This window comes from Pogona vitticeps, chromosome 1 (genome assembly GCF_051106095.1).
Source record: "Pogona vitticeps strain Pit_001003342236 chromosome 1, PviZW2.1, whole genome shotgun sequence".
Lineage (NCBI taxonomy): Eukaryota > Metazoa > Chordata > Lepidosauria > Squamata > Agamidae > Pogona > Pogona vitticeps.
This window is the reverse complement of record NC_135783.1, coordinates 307,658,755-307,677,367: the sequence shown is the minus strand read 5'-3', so window position 1 is coordinate 307,677,367 and position 18,613 is coordinate 307,658,755. Positions and strand designations below refer to the sequence as shown.

At 39.2% G+C, this 18,613-nt stretch overlaps 2 long non-coding RNA genes across 2 annotated transcripts in view; one reads left to right on the top strand and one right to left on the bottom strand.

The window, feature by feature from the left end:
• Window positions 1-9,336, top strand: part of LOC144588676 (uncharacterized) — a 71,081-nt gene extending 61,745 nt beyond the window's left edge. Inside the window, exon 2 of the long non-coding RNA XR_013544330.1 lies at window positions 2,116-9,336. This is a non-coding gene — a long non-coding RNA (uncharacterized LOC144588676). The remainder of the gene's footprint in view (window positions 1-2,115) is intronic.
• A 6,181-nt stretch (window positions 9,337-15,517) lies between these two features.
• On the bottom strand, window positions 15,518-16,459 carry LOC144588675 (uncharacterized). The gene is made up of 2 exons (XR_013544329.1): window positions 16,400-16,459; window positions 15,518-16,185 (listed from the first exon to the last, which is right to left on the bottom strand). It is a non-coding gene; the product is annotated as an uncharacterized LOC144588675 (long non-coding RNA).
• Between the last annotated feature and the right edge of the window lie 2,154 nt (window positions 16,460-18,613).

Here is an 18,613-nt window from a genome sequence, read left to right as displayed (position 1 = left end):
AATGTACATGGTCCATACTGAACCAGAATCTAAACTCAATACAAGTTTTTTATTTTGAATGGATGCAAAAGGTGTATGGAAAGCAGAATCCACTATGTGTGCTCTCTCTTTTCTTTAAAAACCTGCAATTAATTATCAGCTGGTTTCTACATACTCCCCCCACCCTGTAAATGTGAAGGGAATTCTCCATATAAACCAATGAACTAAAGTGAATCCAAATAGAGACCAGCTGGCAGAATTACTAAGTAATTTTATACACATGATTGACTTTATGATCATTTCACCGAAGTAACTAGTCTTTATTCTCACAATCAGTACCAACGGCAATTCATGGCAAGTGGGGGGATGGAGGGGATTATTGAAATCAGAAGAATGAGGAGAGGTTTGTTTGATGCCCTATCGTACACTCTTGCTTACTCCTTTTTAATATAATTGACACAGAATTACAGGACGTTATGGGCTCCGAAACAGCAGAAAGTAAATTGCTGCCTCAGAGACATAATAAGCAACCAATCCCTAAATAATCATTACAGATAGTCCATTAAGAGCACCTTGCTGTGTGGCTTTTAACGGGACAAATGATGGGTTTTGGGTTTGTGTGTGTGTGTGTGTGTTTCACAGATTGTAACCTTTCTAAGAGTTTTTCTTTGTATCTTATACTATTCTCATATTGCTTCAAGTTCTATTTTTTTCATTTGCTCATAATTTATTCATTTCTTGCAAATGTATACTGCACTTCAGCAGAGATTATGTATTCATTTTTTTAAAATGTTGTTTTAAACTACAAAACTTTTTTTCCCATTGTGAGCTGAGTCGACTAGGATCTGATGAAATGAAACAGGGGCAGGAAGAGACAAAGAGGTCGAAAGGTCTAGAATTCCAGAGGGAATCTGGTTTTACAACAAGGAGTGTTCTCCCATATATATTGGTATATATATGTATGTGCATTGCATACATGTACATGAATGCCTAAGCAAACACACAATGTGAGCAACAACTGCTCGTTCAACCCAAGACCAAATTAAAATGTTAACATACATTCTTCAAGGTTTTTTTCTAAGCATCATCACATTTGCATAACATAATAAATAACATGTTGTAAAAGAGGTTAATGATGTATTGCAATATAATAGAGAACTAGGAAAAATGCACAGTAATAACTTTACAACAGGATGCTGCATAATAACAAATCATCGAAGTTGGTGGCATTTTGTTTTAGTTTTTCAGCTGAGTTTGCTAGTTGTTCTGTTCAAGATTTGCATAATTTAGTAGAATAATGGCACAACTGCAGTAGTAGACATAGTTTTATCTATGCAAGAGTAGGTGTTGCCTTTTAGTGAACCACTAAAAAAGTAAACAAATAATGGGTTTTGTGCACCCATGCAAACTTATTATTTCTTTATTTTTAGTGGTCTAACAAAAGGGATCACTTACTCTTGCATTTGTGAAATCTTTGGCACCATAGCACTTTCCTTGTTTTTTCTGAGTTACATCTATGCATCTTTTCCTTCTTAATATTGATTTCTTTTAAAAGGTTGGGTTATTTTCCAAAAATTATAAACCATCACCTTTGGTACTACACAAGAAGCATAAACTAGTGCAACAGTTTAAACAATTATATTTGATTCTGCTTTTAATCTGCTATATGTGGGACAGGAAACAACAGTTAGAACCAGATATGGAACAACTGATTGATTCAAAATTGGAAAAGGAGTACGACAAGGCTGTATATTGCCCCCCTGGTTATTTAACTTATCTGTAGAGTACATCAAGTGAAAGGCTGGACTGGAGGAATCCTAAACTGGAATTAAGATTAAGAAATATGAACAACCTTAGATATGCAGATGATACCACTCTGATGGCAGAAAGTGAATAGGAATTAAAGAACCTCTAAATAAGGGTGAAAGAGGAGAGCACAGGAAATGGTCTGGAGCTCAACAGACCATTTTTCAAAAAAAAAAAAAACTAGGATCATGGCTTAATGACTAAACAACAACAGGTTAAAGCTAGCCTATGTAGCATTTTGCTTTGTTTTACATATGCAATTGTTGGTGTTTCACTTCTACGAGATGTGAATCTGCAAAGAAATAAACCCTTCTTTTCCCTCTGTTGCAGGACTGTGATGGATAGACAGGACAAGAATCTCAACACTTCAGGCTTTGATGTTCAGGGAAGGAAACTGAAGGACTTTGAGGCCCAGATACTCTAATCCATTAAAAACCATAAGAGGAGTAGAAAGGGAAACAATACACTTTCAGAAAACTACTCTGGGTAAACAACTGGCTATGAAGGTTCTGCCGACATGAGGGATTTGGATTTTGGAACCATCGGCTACACTTCCTGGAAGATAGACTGCTGATAAGTGATGGGTTGCACCTCACAACAACTGGGAAGAATGTATTTGGCCACAATATGAAGAACCTCATCAGAAGTGCTTTAAACTGAATTGGAAGCAGGAGAGAGATGGAAGCTCAGAAGATAAATTCACATATATAGCATGTACACCACCTTGAGCTTCGGGGATTGTGTGTGAGAGAGATGTATATAAATTCTTGCAAACAAGTTTGGGGTCCCACAAATCTGCATTCTTGATTTAAAAAATCTTACAGCCCGTTGCAAAGCAATTCAACTAATTTGCCAGTTGTAATAAAAATGCCATCTGACTGAAGAACAGTGGAAACAAGGCAGAACATCCACATACATACTCATAATACCTTAACACCACATGGCGCCACATGGAAGATAATGCCCATCATTATTCATCCACTGTAATACCACATATTTGAGTAGTCTATTCTTCTTTGTATAATGGCTGTCTTGGCTACACCATACTGTAATTCATATGAGCCCATCTGAAGAAAACAGAAATTCAAATGCTATAGCACCTTAACATTTCTTAGGTGAACATAAGAAAATGGGAGGTTTCACACCAACACAATCCTTTACAGGAAAAGGCAAATTCAGAATTATGTAAATGTACGTTATATCCCACAAAATGTATCATGGAACGTCTGGTGTTAGCTGCCTCAAATATTCTTGGTGTTCTCCTTTATGTGATGAAAAAAATGTGATAGATTTATTAATTGTGGTGGTGCTTGTGGGACAAAGAATATTTCCCACACTAATAAGTATGTTTAACCAGCAGACCGAGGCAAAGAGGCTGTCCCGAAACCAGCAAAATCAGGGAGCTGGAAAGGGGGCAGATTGGATTTGTCTTCATTGTGGAAGGGATTGTCACTCTCGAATTGGCCTCCTCAGCCATACTAGACGTTGTTCCAAGACCTCTGTTCAGAGAACTCATTACCATAGTCTCTCGAGATTGAAGGATGCCTACAGGGGAATCAAGGGAATCTTCTTCAGCAAATTTTCAGTGCCAGAGTGGGCTACAAGGGAAAAAGAATGGATGAAGAGCTTGAAAATCCCAAGCAACTATAAACATTATGCTGGGTTTTATCTCTATGGTACAATTAAACATTATGCATTATTTGCTGTTTTAAAAAGGAGGTATCAGCATAGGTAACCCATTTTACGGTGGGGAGGATGTCTCCTGTTAGATCATAAGACACCACTATTTTACAGCAAGAAGGTACACAAGAATTGTCAGTGTAAACACTAAAGCCATATAAGAAAGCCTACAATATTTGAGGGGTGATAGTTAAATGGGAGAACATAGGCCATGGTAGATAATTGTTTTAGTACCTGGGGGAGGGCACAGTTTGTAAAATTAAGTATAATATAGAGAAAGTAGAGAGAAAAGTTTTTCTCCTGTTCTACTAATACTGAAATTCTGGTTCATTCAATGAAAGTAGGATTGGCACAAAAAGTAAGACAGACAAAGCAAGCTGCCTTGTGTTTTGCTGTTCCAGAGCACAGGAGAGATGGATTCCCATTACTAGGAAGGCAATTCTGACTAAATCTTAGGAAGAACTTCTCGTCAGTATGAGGTATCGACAGTAGAAGAGTGTCCTTCAGACGCTAGTGCCTTCTTTGAAGGGCTTTGACCTGAGATTGGATGGGCATCAGTGAGTGATGCAGATTTGTTCTATTGCGGGGGATTGGACACGATGCCCTAATGTATTTTATTCCAACTCTACAGTTGTATGATTCTTTATAAAAAAAGTACTTCTCCAGAAGTTAATCTCCAGAATTCACTGGCACAAGATGACCACTTATGTATATTGTTTTAAAGACAACTTAGATCCATGAAGACCCATCTGTCAATGGCTGTTAGTAATGGTATCAATATACAATAGTGAATTTAACAAACAATATGACTTCAAGTAGCCAGAGGGCTACTGCCTATCTCTCATTTGTGGGCTTCCCAGAGTCACTGGTTGCTTGCTGTGGAAATAGGATGTTAGCTGAATAGGCAGTCTCTGATTCTGCAGTTGTCGTCGTCTAGTTGTTTAGTCGTGTCCTCTGACCAGAGCACACCAGGCCCTCCTGTCTTCCACTGCCTCCTGTAGTTGTGTCAAATTCATCTTGGTTGCTTCGATGACACTGTCCAGCCATCTCATGTCTGTCGTCCCCTAGCTTTGACTATTCGGACTTTCGTTGGCAAGGTGATGTCTCTGCTTTTTAAGATGCTGTCAAGGTTTGTCATTGCTTTCCTCCCGAGAAGCAGGGGTCTTTTAATTTCGTGGCTGCTGTCTCCATCTGCAGTGATCATGGAGCCCAAGAAAATAAAATCTGTCACTGCCTCTATATCTTCCCCTTCTATTTGCCAGGAGGTGATGGGACCAGTGGCCATGATCTTAGTTTTTTTGATGTTGAGTTTCAGACCGTTTTTTGCACTCTCCTCTTTCACCGTTATTACAAGGTTCTTTAATTCCTCCTCACTTTCTGCCATCAGAGTGGCATCATCTGCATATCGGAGTTTGTTGATATTTCTTCCGGCAATCTTAATTCCAGTTTGGGATTCCTCCAGTCCAGCCTTCCGCATGATGTATTCTGCATATAAGTTAAATAAGAAGGAAGACAATATACAGCCTTGTTGTTCTCCTTTCCTAATTTTGAACCAATCAGTTGTTCCATATCCAGTTCTAACTGTTGCTTCCTGTCCCACATATAGGTTTCTCAGTAGATAGATAAGGTGGTCAGGCACTCCCATTTCTTTAAGGACTTGCCATAGTTTTCTGTGGTCCACACAGTCAAATGCTTTTGCATAGTTAATGAAGCAGAAGTAGATATTTTTCTGGAACTCTCTGGCTTTCTCCATAATCCAGCGCATGTTAGCAATTTGGTTTCTAGTTCCTCTGCCCCTTTGGAATCCAGCTTGTACTTCTGAGAGTTCTGCAGTACCTACTTACATCTCTAATCGTGTACAAATTGCTTTTAATTATATATTGGTTTTGTATTTTGTGTTTTGTGCTGTAAGCCGCCTAGAGTGGTCAATATGACCAGATAGGCGGGGTATAAATGGAATTAATAATGATGATGATGATGATGATGATGATGATGATGATGATGATGATGATGATGATGATGATGATGATGATGATAACAACTGTAGTAGACATGGTCTAGAGGGGCGGGGTATAAATTAGATAGATAGATAGATAGATAGATAGATAGATAGATAGATAGATAGATAGATAGATAGATAGATAGATAAATAAATAAATAAATAATAAATAAATAAATAAATAAATAAATAAATAAATAAATAAATAAATAAATAAATAAATAAATAAATAAATAAATAACTGTCCTAAAATTCATAGGAAACTATATGGAGACAGATATATTCTGGCCACCTTCTTTAAAATTCATTGTAGTTTTGGCAAACTAATTTGAGATGAACAGTAAATAATTCTTATATTTGATTATGGTTTTACTACTTTACTAGCTAACAAGTAATCCTTTTCTTGCAATGTTGCTTAAAATGTCTGCTTGTTTCCTTTTTGTGTGTGTGACATTCAGCCTTAAAAAAATTACATGAAGCTGGCCTGCCATTACAAAATGAAAGCTACTCAAGCGCAGTGAGCAATGTATTCTTATTCATAATGATTGATGACAGATGTCCAATCAGGCTCTTGTTACTGGGATATGAGCTGGGGTGGGACCAACAGAGTGGTGTGCCAAAGGCCATATGCAAAATTGGAAAGGCTGAACAATTTGGATTCACCACTGTTTTTTCTAATAGGAGTCTAGAGTACTGGGGAAGGTCACCTTTTGTAATTGCAACCTGAGAACAAAAGTGGCCTCAACAGATTACTGTAAAACTGGTTTTATTTAGATCAGACCAAAGTTTTCTCCACTTTCCCATTTTTTTTCTTGGTCCTGTAAATATCCCTTACAGCCCTGAGGCCATGACCATATGTGTCTCACATTGGCCAGTTTGAACCCTTTCTATCAGCTGCATAAAACTTTTCAGCACATCTGGCACAGGCTTTTCACATCAGCTGCTACAAGCCTCTGTATAGTAACTATGAGTCCTTTCCTATTGGCAAGCACAGGCTTTGCCATGCAATTGCCTGTTAAGAATATCATAGCTGTTACCACAGACTGTTCACATTAGCTAGGCAGAGGTTTTATATTTCTACTTCATTAAGGACCAAGATCTTCTTTCAATTAAAATCAGTGGCATAGTTCACAACTCTTTAAATGAGAACTGAGTTAAACTTTTGGCAGGTGTAATTGGTCAATTTTGGTTTTCTATACAGGAAGAAAAACTCCTCTACTGATAATGTGAAGGCTGAACCAATATAACGTTCGGTTCAGACTTTGTTCAGGCTACCCTATAACTAACGTTCCACTCCAGTTCTGATATAAATCACAGCTTGGTAACTTTGGACTCAACACCCCAACTTTAGCTTCTGTGATCTGTACCCAGGCCCCCTTCTCATAAGTATGTAAGCCCTTTATAACTCTGTTCCATCATTTCTCAAGGGTAGGTATTTTTGAATAACTTAAAAACAACCAAGAAGAGATGTCATTTTCCATTTAATAATCAAGTAAATGTACTCCAGTGGCCATGAGATTCTCCCAAATGAAAAAGAGAGAGAAGAGAAGATGCAGAAGGTGCACCCCATAATAACAAAACCTCATACTGAGTGAATGGAAGAATTGGGAGAAAGGAACCGAAGCTAAGGATTGGAGGAAAGTGAATTCTGTGTATTCTTTCATGGACTATCCTCATCTCTCTGCATAAATAACTACATAAATAAATAACTGCTTCAACTACAAGTATGATGTCCTTCACTGTAAACCTTTGAAAAAATGGGGCAATGCACAGAAAAATCATCTTGAGCCTTTTACTGAGCATGGGGACAATTTCACCATGTTTTAAGGGACTTGTAAAATATGTCCCCTCCAATGCATATATTTTAAAATAATTGAACAAGGGGTCACTTTAAGTGTAAAACTTCAGCATTTCTGTAAAGAAACTGGGAGCAGGGGGTTAGAGGAACATGCATAGCCCTTCCAAGTCCAGAGATGGGAATATGCATCTTGTGAATCTCAGTCTGGAGTAGTGATCACTCAGATGTGCTGGAAGGGGGCTTGTTTGTCATACGAGGAAGAACAATCCATTTTGTGGAGACACAGGGGGAACCCTTCTTGGCTGTAGCACCTCAGTTATGGTATGGTCTCCCCTTAGAGGCACTGATACTTACTGCCAAGTTACAACATGGTTTGCCATCTGTTAAAGAGTTCTGGGAACTTACTTAAGTTCCAGTCAATTGCACAGTGGAAGGTCAGCTCTTTAAGGTTTGAATTAGCTGTAGGAGTCTCCTTCTACCCAATTGTTCTTGGTAGCCACCCTCACCAAAGCTTAGCACTTTAGGAAATAAGACTCAGGAGGCAATCTTTAAGTATAAAAGGTTTTATGTACTTTACTCAAAGTCTATTTCTAAAACAGGCACTCATTAGGCTTAAAGTTCATAGAGAGGAAAATAGTAAAAATAAGGTTTGTTTTCTCAGCCCATGTGGCTGGGAGTATCTCTAGGATGCAGAGATCCAGCCTGGAGATCTAGCATCTTCCAAGGTGAAGAAAGGGTCCCAGACAAAATGGAGTCTCTCAAAACGCATGAGGAGGAGAAGAGAAGAACAAGGGCGGAATTTATCTAGCCGGCAAAAACAAGCCCCTCTGATTAGTTAGCATGCAAACAAACAAGCAAACAAGTCAGTCTGTGATGGAAGCTCTTCCTCCCATATCTTGGAATTTACATTAAGATTGCTAACTACCCAACACCATCAAAGCCTTGGGGGATTAAATATTATGTCTTTAATAGGAGACTGTGGAGGTCCCTCTACTGTTTTTGTTTTTCATTGATGTTGTTTTCAATATTTAAATAGCTTTAATATACAGAATGATTTTATATTGTCTGGAATCCTGTAGCTTTGTAAGTTGCAACTGGAGTAGGCCCACGAAATCAGTGGAACTGATGGAGGAGTTGACTCAAGAAAGTCCCACTGATTCAATGGACCTACTCTAATTGCAACTTATTATAGTAAGGAACACAATTTCAGTCATTATTGCTATTGTTGTTCTCTGCCATGAGATTTCAGGATAGAGGAGGAATATGCATGAGCCACATAAACTCATACTGAGATAAATCTACAGTATTAGTCTTTAAAGTGGCACAATATATTGCCTTTCTTTCTCTCTTTTTCAAATTTTCCCAACATACCCAAGAGTGAATTGCATAGCTCTTAGTAGAGCTTGCTTTTGATTAAACATGAACAGGATGTGCATCTATAAGTGCCACAAGATATGATTCTAAACATCAGGGATGGAGACTTGAATCGTGGGGCTCACGCTGATAACTTGACTCGGGCTCAACTTCTTGTTGTTTTTCAGTGACTCGGGCTCGACGCACAACTGGGAACTCACTCACCCCTCTCCTTTTCCTCAGAGGAAAAAAGCTTGTTTTTAATAGGGACCCAGACTTGGGCTTGGGACTTTGTACCAGACATGGACTTGACTCTCTTCACTGTGTCCATACAGCCCACTGTATTTGTAAATCTAAAATCTAGCATAAATGCTTCTCTCTCTCTCTCTCTCTCTCTCTCTCTCTCTCTCTGTGGTGTGTGCAATTAACTAATTGATATTGTGTTTCCATACACTACACTGCATGCTCAACTAAATATTGAATAGCTGGTTGCAGGTGATAGCATTACAAATTTGTTAAAATAATGTTCACTGAGTATAAACGCATTAAAAGCAAACGCCATTCATTAAAAGGTACTGTACACACAAAGACTTTTCATCCATAAGAATCTGAGTTAGCTTCTGGCACTGTTCGTGATGAATGGTGTGAAATGAATATCAGATTAAGATGTGAGACTGCAGAGTTGTGAAAAGATTCCCAGGGCACCCTGACTGTTCTGACTTTCTTCACACACTGGGGAACGACTAGCTTAAAGTCTGCCATGACATCAATTAAAATTACTGCCACATTATGAAAACAAAATTAGTTGCACTCCTGTCAATTTTATAGCTCTACTTTGATAGAAGAATTCATTTTCATTATGAATGGATGAGGGTCCTGGAGAATTCAACGGATACAGTGAAGTAGTTGTTGCTGTACAGATGAGAAAGAGGCTTTATAATTCACATCTATATTGAGAGGCAAGTTACACTCAGATGTATCCCATGTTTCATGGGCATTATAGGCAAAATTCCTATTGATTCCAATGCATCTGAATAGTATCTTGTTTTTTTTTTTAATCTGCTGTTTTGTTAGAGGATAAAATATGTTATGGGAAAAGAAACACCAAAACATCAAAAGAGGATGTGATGACACAACCATAGATGCACACACTGCAAATAAAGCAGAACTAATAGACATGTCTGGTGACAAAGAAGAAGTTGAAGATTTTCTGTATCTCAGTTCAACCACCAATGTAGCTGGAGACTGCAACCAAGAAATCAGAAGACTCCGATTTGAAAAAGCATCTATGAAGGGACTAAAGAGCCTCATGTGAAAGGATGTCTTGTTAGAGACGAAGGTCAAGATCTGTCATTCTGTGGTTTCCCCATCCATTTTCTCATTTTTTTCATCTAGTATGTAGGGACATAAAAGCAGGACAGTGAAGAAAGCTGACGGGGGGAAATCTTTTTGTTTGAAATGTGATGTTAGAACTGAGGTTTATGGGCACCATGAACCTCCAAAAAGACCCCAAAAAGTACATTCCAGATAAAATCAAACCTGAACCCTCTAGATGCAAAAATAGCTAAACTTAGGCTATCATGCTTTGGGCACATCATCAGATGAAGCTCTCTGGAAATGACAATAATGCTGGGAAAAGCTGAAGGAAGCTGAAGCAGATCAAATATGAAAAGCTGCCAAGCCAAGCCAGTAACAACAAAATGAGCCACTACGGGTCTCTCTTTGAGGAAGCCCCTCCCCCTGAGCCCTCTGGGAGATGCTTATTAGGTCTATTCATTAAGAAACTAGTTTGGCAGCAGAGATATTAACAGCTACAGACCTGTCGCCAATGTGCCTTTTCTAAGCAAGCTAGTGGAGAGCGTAGTAGCCAACCAGCTATAGGCACTCCTGGAGGAGACCGATGCCTTTGATCCACTCCAGTCCGGGTTCAGGCAACGCCATGGCACAGAGACAGCATTGGTCGCCCTGCAAGATGAGCTTTTAAGGGAGACGGACAGGAGCAAAATGTCCTTGCTGGTACTTCTTGATCTCTCAGCGGCCTTCAATACGCTTGACCACAGTATCCTCCTGGGGAGGCACTTTGGGTTGAGGATTGGTGGCCTGGCTTTGGCCTGGCTTGGGGACTACTTGGACACTCAATTGTGGAGTCCTACAGGGGTGGATCATCTCCCCAATGTTGTTTAATATGCATATGAGGCCACTGGGGGAGGTGGGGAGGTAGGTAGATAGATAGATAGATAAATAGACAGACAGACAGACAGACAGACAGACAGACAGACAGACAGATAGATGATAGATAGATAGATAGATAGATAGATAGATAGATAGATAGATAGATAGATAGATAGATAGATAGATAGATAGATAGATAGATAGATAGATAGATAGATAGATAGATAGATAGATAGATAGATAGATAGATAGATAGATAGATAGATAGATAGATAGATAGATAGATAGATAGATAGATCCTCAGCTTAAGTATACAACACCTGAGCAGGGCTCCTAATGACAGACTCTTTTGGAGGTCACTGATTTATAGGGCAACCATAAGTTGGAATTCCGTGTGAGATATAGGGGAAAAAGGACTCTGAAGAACAGAGGTTTGGATACCTGCTCTGAGATAGAAACTGACTGGGGGGAATGGAAACCACTCCTTAAATATCTCATTTATCTTGAAAGCCATAATAGGCCTGCTGTAAGTCAGTTCCAACTTGATGCCACAAAACACACATAGGTTAGATACAACTTGAGGATATAAAACAGCAACTTTATTACAGTAAGATACTGTGAGAAAATAACTGATGTTGTGATAAGCCCCTCAACACTTTTTCTTTCCTTCCATTTTTGAAATGTACAACAGCCAAAATCAAATTGCTAATACAAACTATAGTAAACTTATGCAACCACTTAAGTGTTGACTTAACATCCAGCACTTGATTGAGTGTATACTAGTCAAGACTACCAATGTGATTTAGAACCCCTAAAATTGTTTGTGCTGTCTGTCTATTCACATATTTAAAACAACAAATCAGCATGGATAAAGCGATCCCATGAATGTCACGTGGAGACTGTGTAGGGCTGAGGCATTTGCACTGGCTTGGTGGACAGTATAGCTTTTTTTCTCTTTTCTTTTTAACTTGAGGACAGGTGTAACTTTTTAACTTAAGGAAGGGTGTAACTACTTTCCCTGTGACATCTCTCAGGCATAAACATTTTTCCCCATACACCTCTTGGAGAATCAACAACGAAGAGACAATGGTGCTGTTTTCCAAATAGCAACAAGGAGGTCTTGTTGATGAACCTGCTCCTCTAACTGCAGATTTCCTCCAGAGCCTGCAAAAAAAGCAAATTTGCAAGCTCATAACCAATTATTTCCAGGAAAATGTAAGATTATATCCCAGTAGATGCTTTGAAGTTGTCCCAATTTATCCAGCTGGTAATGTGGATTTTATATGCTAATAACCCTCCACATCCCTCAGCATCTTCTGCATCAAATAAACAAAAAAACAGGATTGGGGCCATTCTACCTGTTTTCTATCATCCGTATATACCAAGGATGCATCGCTTTGGTGGCCCAAGAGCCAACTTTGTGTTTGCAGGACCTTTGGGGGAGCTGCATTAGGCTGTCAGAATGCCACTCCCCTGCACTGTCCCCATTGCAGAAGTCAGTTATATGGGCAAGGATTTCAGTATTGTATGTGTCAATATTTCTCACTGTGCCCAGTGTTGGGTACTGACAAGACATCAGTGGTACTAGAGTTAGCCTGGTGAAGGTTGCAACTGCTGGAAACTGGCAAAAACCAATATTACCTGGCCAAATTACTAGAGGTCACTTCATTGTTCACTTCAGATGTTCTGAGATGAGACATTTGCATATGATAAGTAGCATCCACATCAGACATCCTAGTAGGTGTTGTATAGTGCTGCTGTCCTTTGACGTCTGGCTTTGTTATCAGTTTGCTAATTAGTGAGATGCTCTGCCAATTAGTGAAATATGAACATCCAAAAATTTGGCTGTAGACAGATGTGTTAATGAATATGTGAATACTCAGTAAAGGTATATAGGGACTGGATATCTTGGCCATACTTGAGTCTTCCTGTAGACCTGAGCAAATATTGTCTCCAGGATAATCCACTTGCAGTATTTCTAAGGATCTCAGCAAGCAAAAGGGGTGTGAGGTTGATTTCTACTTTCTGTTCTGCTATTTATTTAATAAAATTGTGCCTGTCCTCAACCCCTCCATGTCAAAGGGGTCCTTGGTCATCACCATATGGGAGAACAATCAGTACTGTAAACATAGACCTTTATTCAAGGACTATATGCAGGATACCACTTATCTCCACTATCTGAGTTTCTGCACTGCTCCCCAGGGTGCTACTGTATTTGAGCAGGATGGCTGAACATCATCCTTTGCCAGTCCAGTTCAAGTCCTCTGTGTGGTTCTATTCCCCCTAGTTTCTCCAGTCCTTGTTCACTCTCCCACTCTTTCGTAACCAGCTTGAGAGCCCTCTCAAGCTGCTGCAGCAACTTAAACTATTTTCCAACATCGCAGCTGGGTCAAAGTTGAGGTTGATGCCAGTGCTTGGTGTCAGTTATGTGATGAAGGGGTCTAAGCTGCCCAACTGTAGGCTCAACATCCAGCAGGAGGTCATGGAAAGGGTCCCCTGGGAAGCTAATATATTCATATAGGAGCAGACCTACCTGTCAGGAAATTACAAGGACTGTAACAGAAGAAATTGACATCTTAAACTGAATGTATAAAGGAAGTTGTTAATCAGCCATATTGTACAGCTGTGTTTAAAGCTGAATTATGCTGACTTGGGCAGAAGGCTGATGTAATGAATATGAGATCATCTAAGATGAGGCAATGTTACCTGATTAGTTATATGTACAATATATTGTACAGAAGTATACACATGTGCTGGGAAGAGTTTTGAGATTTCCTAGAGCACATGCTGTTGGAGTATTTTGTGAAGACTGGACATATATAATATATGCTTTAAGGAAGAAGCTGTTTACTTGTGTTTTCTTCTCTGCAAGGACCTTGGAGGCTGGTTGTAACCCTGCTTTCCTCAGCGCATCCTAAAAGAAATACTTGACAAAGGTTATGGGCCCAGCGTGCTTCCCCTGCGCAAGAGAGCATGTGAGTCACTGGTGAGTTACTTATGGGTCCTGGGGGAGCAGTCCAGAAATGCTGGGAGCTTTCAGAGATCCAGTCACTTGTCCCAGCTTCCGCCAACCTACTCGCATTTGCATGTAAATGCGAGTAGATTAATAGGGACCACCTCGGTGAGAAGGTAACAGTGTTCCGTGTCTAAGTCGCACTGGCCATGTGACCACGGAAGATTGTCTTCAGACAAAAACGCTGGCTCTATGGCTTGGAAATGGGGTTGAGCACCGCCCCCTAGAGTCGAACACGACTGGACAAAAATTGTCAAGGGGAACCTTTACCTTTATCTTTAACTGAGAAATGATGTTATCAGTTGAAACAGGGGGAGATAGGAGCTCCAAGATGGTCACAAAGAGAGAATAATGGTATACCTCCAAAACAATTCATGTGTGAGCAAATTAACGCCTTAAATGTAAGCTACACAGAACCTCAGAGTTATCAAGAAGTGTTAGATATTCCCAAGGAAGAACGCAAAAAGTGGGAAAACCAAGGCAGAAGGAAATGGATTATATGAATAAACACAATATGTTTACAAATTTAAAACTCCCAGAGGGAAAGAAGTTAAATTGGATGTATGTGCAAAAAGGGTGTTGAGATACCTGAAAGGATCAGTAGCAGTTAGCCTAGTGTTGAAGCCCAATAATATGTTTTAAAAACTGGAAGCATACTCAAGACAGTGATGGGGCAGCAGACGTGAAGAATCAAAAATCCTTGTCTGATATGTAATAAAGTTTGCAGGTGTGTTAATAGGATGGAAATCCAGAAAGCAAACTTCTGTAGCAACTTCCACTGCTGAATATAAATTTATAGCGCTCTTAGAAACAGTAAATGAAATCACGTGGTATAAGCAATTGCTTACAGATTTCTGCACTGAAGTAAATGAGCCCATTACAATGAATGAGGATAGCACCACATGTATTCAGATGGCTACTATAGAGAGTATGAGGTTCAGAACAAAGCACATAGACATTAAATTTTGTAATGTAAGAGAAGATGTAAAGTAAAAATTGTGTTAAAATATTGTGAGAGCGAAAACAATTTAGCAGATATATTCACAAAACTTCTTGGCAAACAAAAGCACTGAGCATTCATGGAACAATTGGGTCTACATTCAGAAGAGATGCAAATTTGGAGGGGATGTCAGGAAATTACGAGGTTTGTAATAGAAGAAATTGACATCTTAAACTGAAAGTATAAAGGAAGTTGTTGCCTTCCATGGAAGGCAGCCCATCTAGGAGAAGGAAAACTCCAATTTCAAACCTCCACTGCCTTGTGGCTATATCCACTCATGGAAAAGGCTTCAGGAGTTAACCTCGAGGCAAAATCCGGAGCTGGAGTCCCGAAGGCAGCATGTGTCGTTCTGCCAACTCCTGCGACATTGCTGGAACCAGTTGTATTGGCTCTTGCCTTTCCATTGGACCATTTCAGCAATGTGGAGAGGGGGGATCTGCTGCTTGGGTAACAGCCTATCCTCCATATTACCTTACCCGGGCTTCATGCTCTGGAGAGGACACTCCTCGATTCAGAGCATGTTACCATAGTCTCTCGAGACTGAAGGATGCCTATGCTAAAGGAAGTTGTTAGTCATAATGTACAGCTGGCTATAAAGCTGTGTCATGCTGGCTAGGAAGAAGGCTGATGAGATCATATATGAGATCATCTAAGATGAGGCAATGTTACCTGATTGGTTATATGTACTATATAATGTACAGACGTACACACATGTGGTGGGGAGAATTTTGAGATTTTCAAAAGAACATGCTGTTGGAGTATTTTTTGAAGACTGTACATATGCAATATAAACTTTAAGGATGAAGGTGTTGTCTCGTGTTTTCTTCTCTGCGAGGACCTTAGAGGCTGGTTGTAATCCTGCTTTGCTCAGCACACCCCAAAAGAAATACTTGATACTACCTTCAAATCAAATCAAATCAAATAAATATTGTCATTGTAAATATATACATAGTATACCCATACAACAAAATTCACACAGACACCCAGAGACTAGACCCACATGCACACACATAAGAAATCCTCAGAATACAAGCATCTACACCGCAGGCTAAGTAACACTGTCCAACTATTCAGAAATAAAATAAAAATAAAAATTTCTATTTGACCCTTCTATTTGACTCTGAAGCATCAGTCCAAATGTCCTTCCCTTTCTCTTCTTCATTCTTTCTCTTTCCAGCAGGCACCTGTTCCTCTTTCGTACTGCCCTTCCCTTCCTGAATGCCCTCCCACTTGCACATCTCCCAGGACTCCTGGGATACACACAGATACTGAAGCAGTTTCCACAGAAAGCTTGTCCCGTCTTAGGTACTGGCCAGGTGAAGATGCCATGCAGGCAAGAGCTTATATTTCACCTCTGATGAAGGAGACTGTATTCCAGGAGTTGCCTGAAAGTAAAAAGAAGGCCCTCAGAAGAGTGCTTGCACCCAGTGAATCCATATCCCATCATACTTCAAGAAACCCCATTCCATTCTAGCAAGCCCATAGGGGAACAGCAGCCATATCTCCTCCCCACCCTGCCCACTACTCATGATCTCCATAGCAACGCAATGGGCCCATGTAGAACTGGGCCTCTGACCCAGTACGGTTTGTGTCACTCACCACGACCTGTGTGACTGGAAGATGGTCTACAAAATTCAGCAGCCCTTTATCTGCCCGCCTGGAACACAGAACTAAGACATTAGTAAAATGTCATGCTCTCATGCCCACCACTTAAAAAGCAAGAAATGTGTAAAGGCTGACGTATAATGGGGTTGGGACTACTTCAATGTTTGACTTGAACCATGTGCTTATGAATAAAACCACCAGTTTTCTAATGAATGAATTTGAAGCTCACATCACGCTACCCACTGCGCCTCCTGTCTTGATATTTTAGGTATCATCCTATTGCAGCTATGTCATGGGCTAATGATAACCCTAACACCTGATGATATGGCATCTTTAATAATGTTTTGTGCACTAATTAACTTTGCCAACAAAAAAGTTCAGAATTAAAATAACGGCCTAAGTAACTCGGCAAAATGAAGCACAGAATTTGGCAATTCCTAATTAATATCTAATACCATTCAGCCATGATTAACAGTTTCAGAAACAGTGTACATTTAAAAAAAGGGGGGGGAGAAATCCATCACTAGTGCTTTAGATATACTGTATTGCAGTTGCAAAACTGTTAAAGGAGTAAAAAAAAGGATGTTGGTACTGATGAGCAAACTAGGCTCAGAGGGTTAACAGAGACTTTCCTGCTTGCACATTATCCATGTGAGCTTGGTAATCTTACCCAGCTAGTGTTTTCTTAATGTCCTGGGGAGTCTGATCATTGTAAATTACCTGTGACAACTCATTAATCCTCTTTTTCCTCACAAATGCATAATTAATGGTAACATTGACAATAATACACAAATTAGCTAAGTGACGCTTTATGGTGTTGGTTTTGATTAACATCAGGAACCCCAAAATGACATTAATGTAATGCAGATCCCAAAAGGCAACCCGCACTCTGACCCCGGACATACATTTTGTTTGCACTATCACAAAGATTAATCCTCCTTTGGATGAAGGCCGGACAAAACTCTGGCCACTGGCACCATGTACTGGACAGGCGCTGGAAAACAACCAACCTCAACTGCATTTGTTTAAGAAGGGAACCTTAATGCACAGAACACAACAGCTTAGTGTCATTTGCTGTTTTCTTGTTAAGACAAAGATAAATGGGCTGCTGTCAGGACTTGGATCAGCTGCTTCTCTGCTTAACTTCTATTATTTGCTTGTTTATGGACTATCATTTCATTTCAAAAGATACATAAGCCCACTGAATGTCTGAATGCCATTTAAAACAATGTTTTCCTCGGGTTTAGATTTCTTTTATGGACCAGTATTATTATTTTTCCTTATTGACAAATAATAAAATAAAATGCATATAACAATATTTGAACAAACTAGCAGCTCTCAGTACATAGTATTAGGAGAAATCACTGAGAGTATTTGAAATGTATTGTTTCTGCCTTGTAATATCCTTAGGTTAAAATGGCCTAACTAATGAATGGTTAAGTTCATTTTCTTCAAAAGAAACCTACAAATGCATCAAGAACGTTAAGGTTAAATAATATTTTAAAATATTCTTTGCTACCTTCTATGATTTTATATATATATCTTCTTTTCACACTTTTCTAAATAAATCTATTTTAAGTTTAAACATAAACCACTGTATTATTCAGATGGGATGAGATATTATTGTAGATATGGGGCTTGTATAGACAAATAGCATCCAACTAAAACACAGCATTATAGCCCTGGTGGGAAAGCTAGTATCCGCTTGAATTGACATCTATGTGCCCGAATCAATGTCATCTTTTAAAAATATAGCTGGTAGATTTCAGTAAAGGCATTCAACAGATCAGTCTCACTCTTAAAAAGCAACATTATGAAGTTCCACCTTTCTATAAATAGTGCATATGCTTAACAATCTCTTCATTTTGCAATACCTTGATCAATGGGATGCTTTTAAGGACAACATATAAAAAGTGCAAAGAGTTTTTAGATAAAATTTTCCAAAACAAGAGAGGGCAGAGTTGATTTTTTTAATGGCATAGAGTAAATTAAAGGAATAGTGTCAAGGATGAAATAATGTGTGTGGGTTGAACTCTCACATAAATAATTAACATGCCAGCTTTAATGGGTACATGTCTGTATTTTAAATAGTAAAATAAATCACATGTTGTTTATCACCGACTTTTTAGAAACTGAAGAATATGAACTACCATAGATTTTGGTCTATAAGTTAATCATTTGAAATAAATGCCCTAATCCAAGTAATTA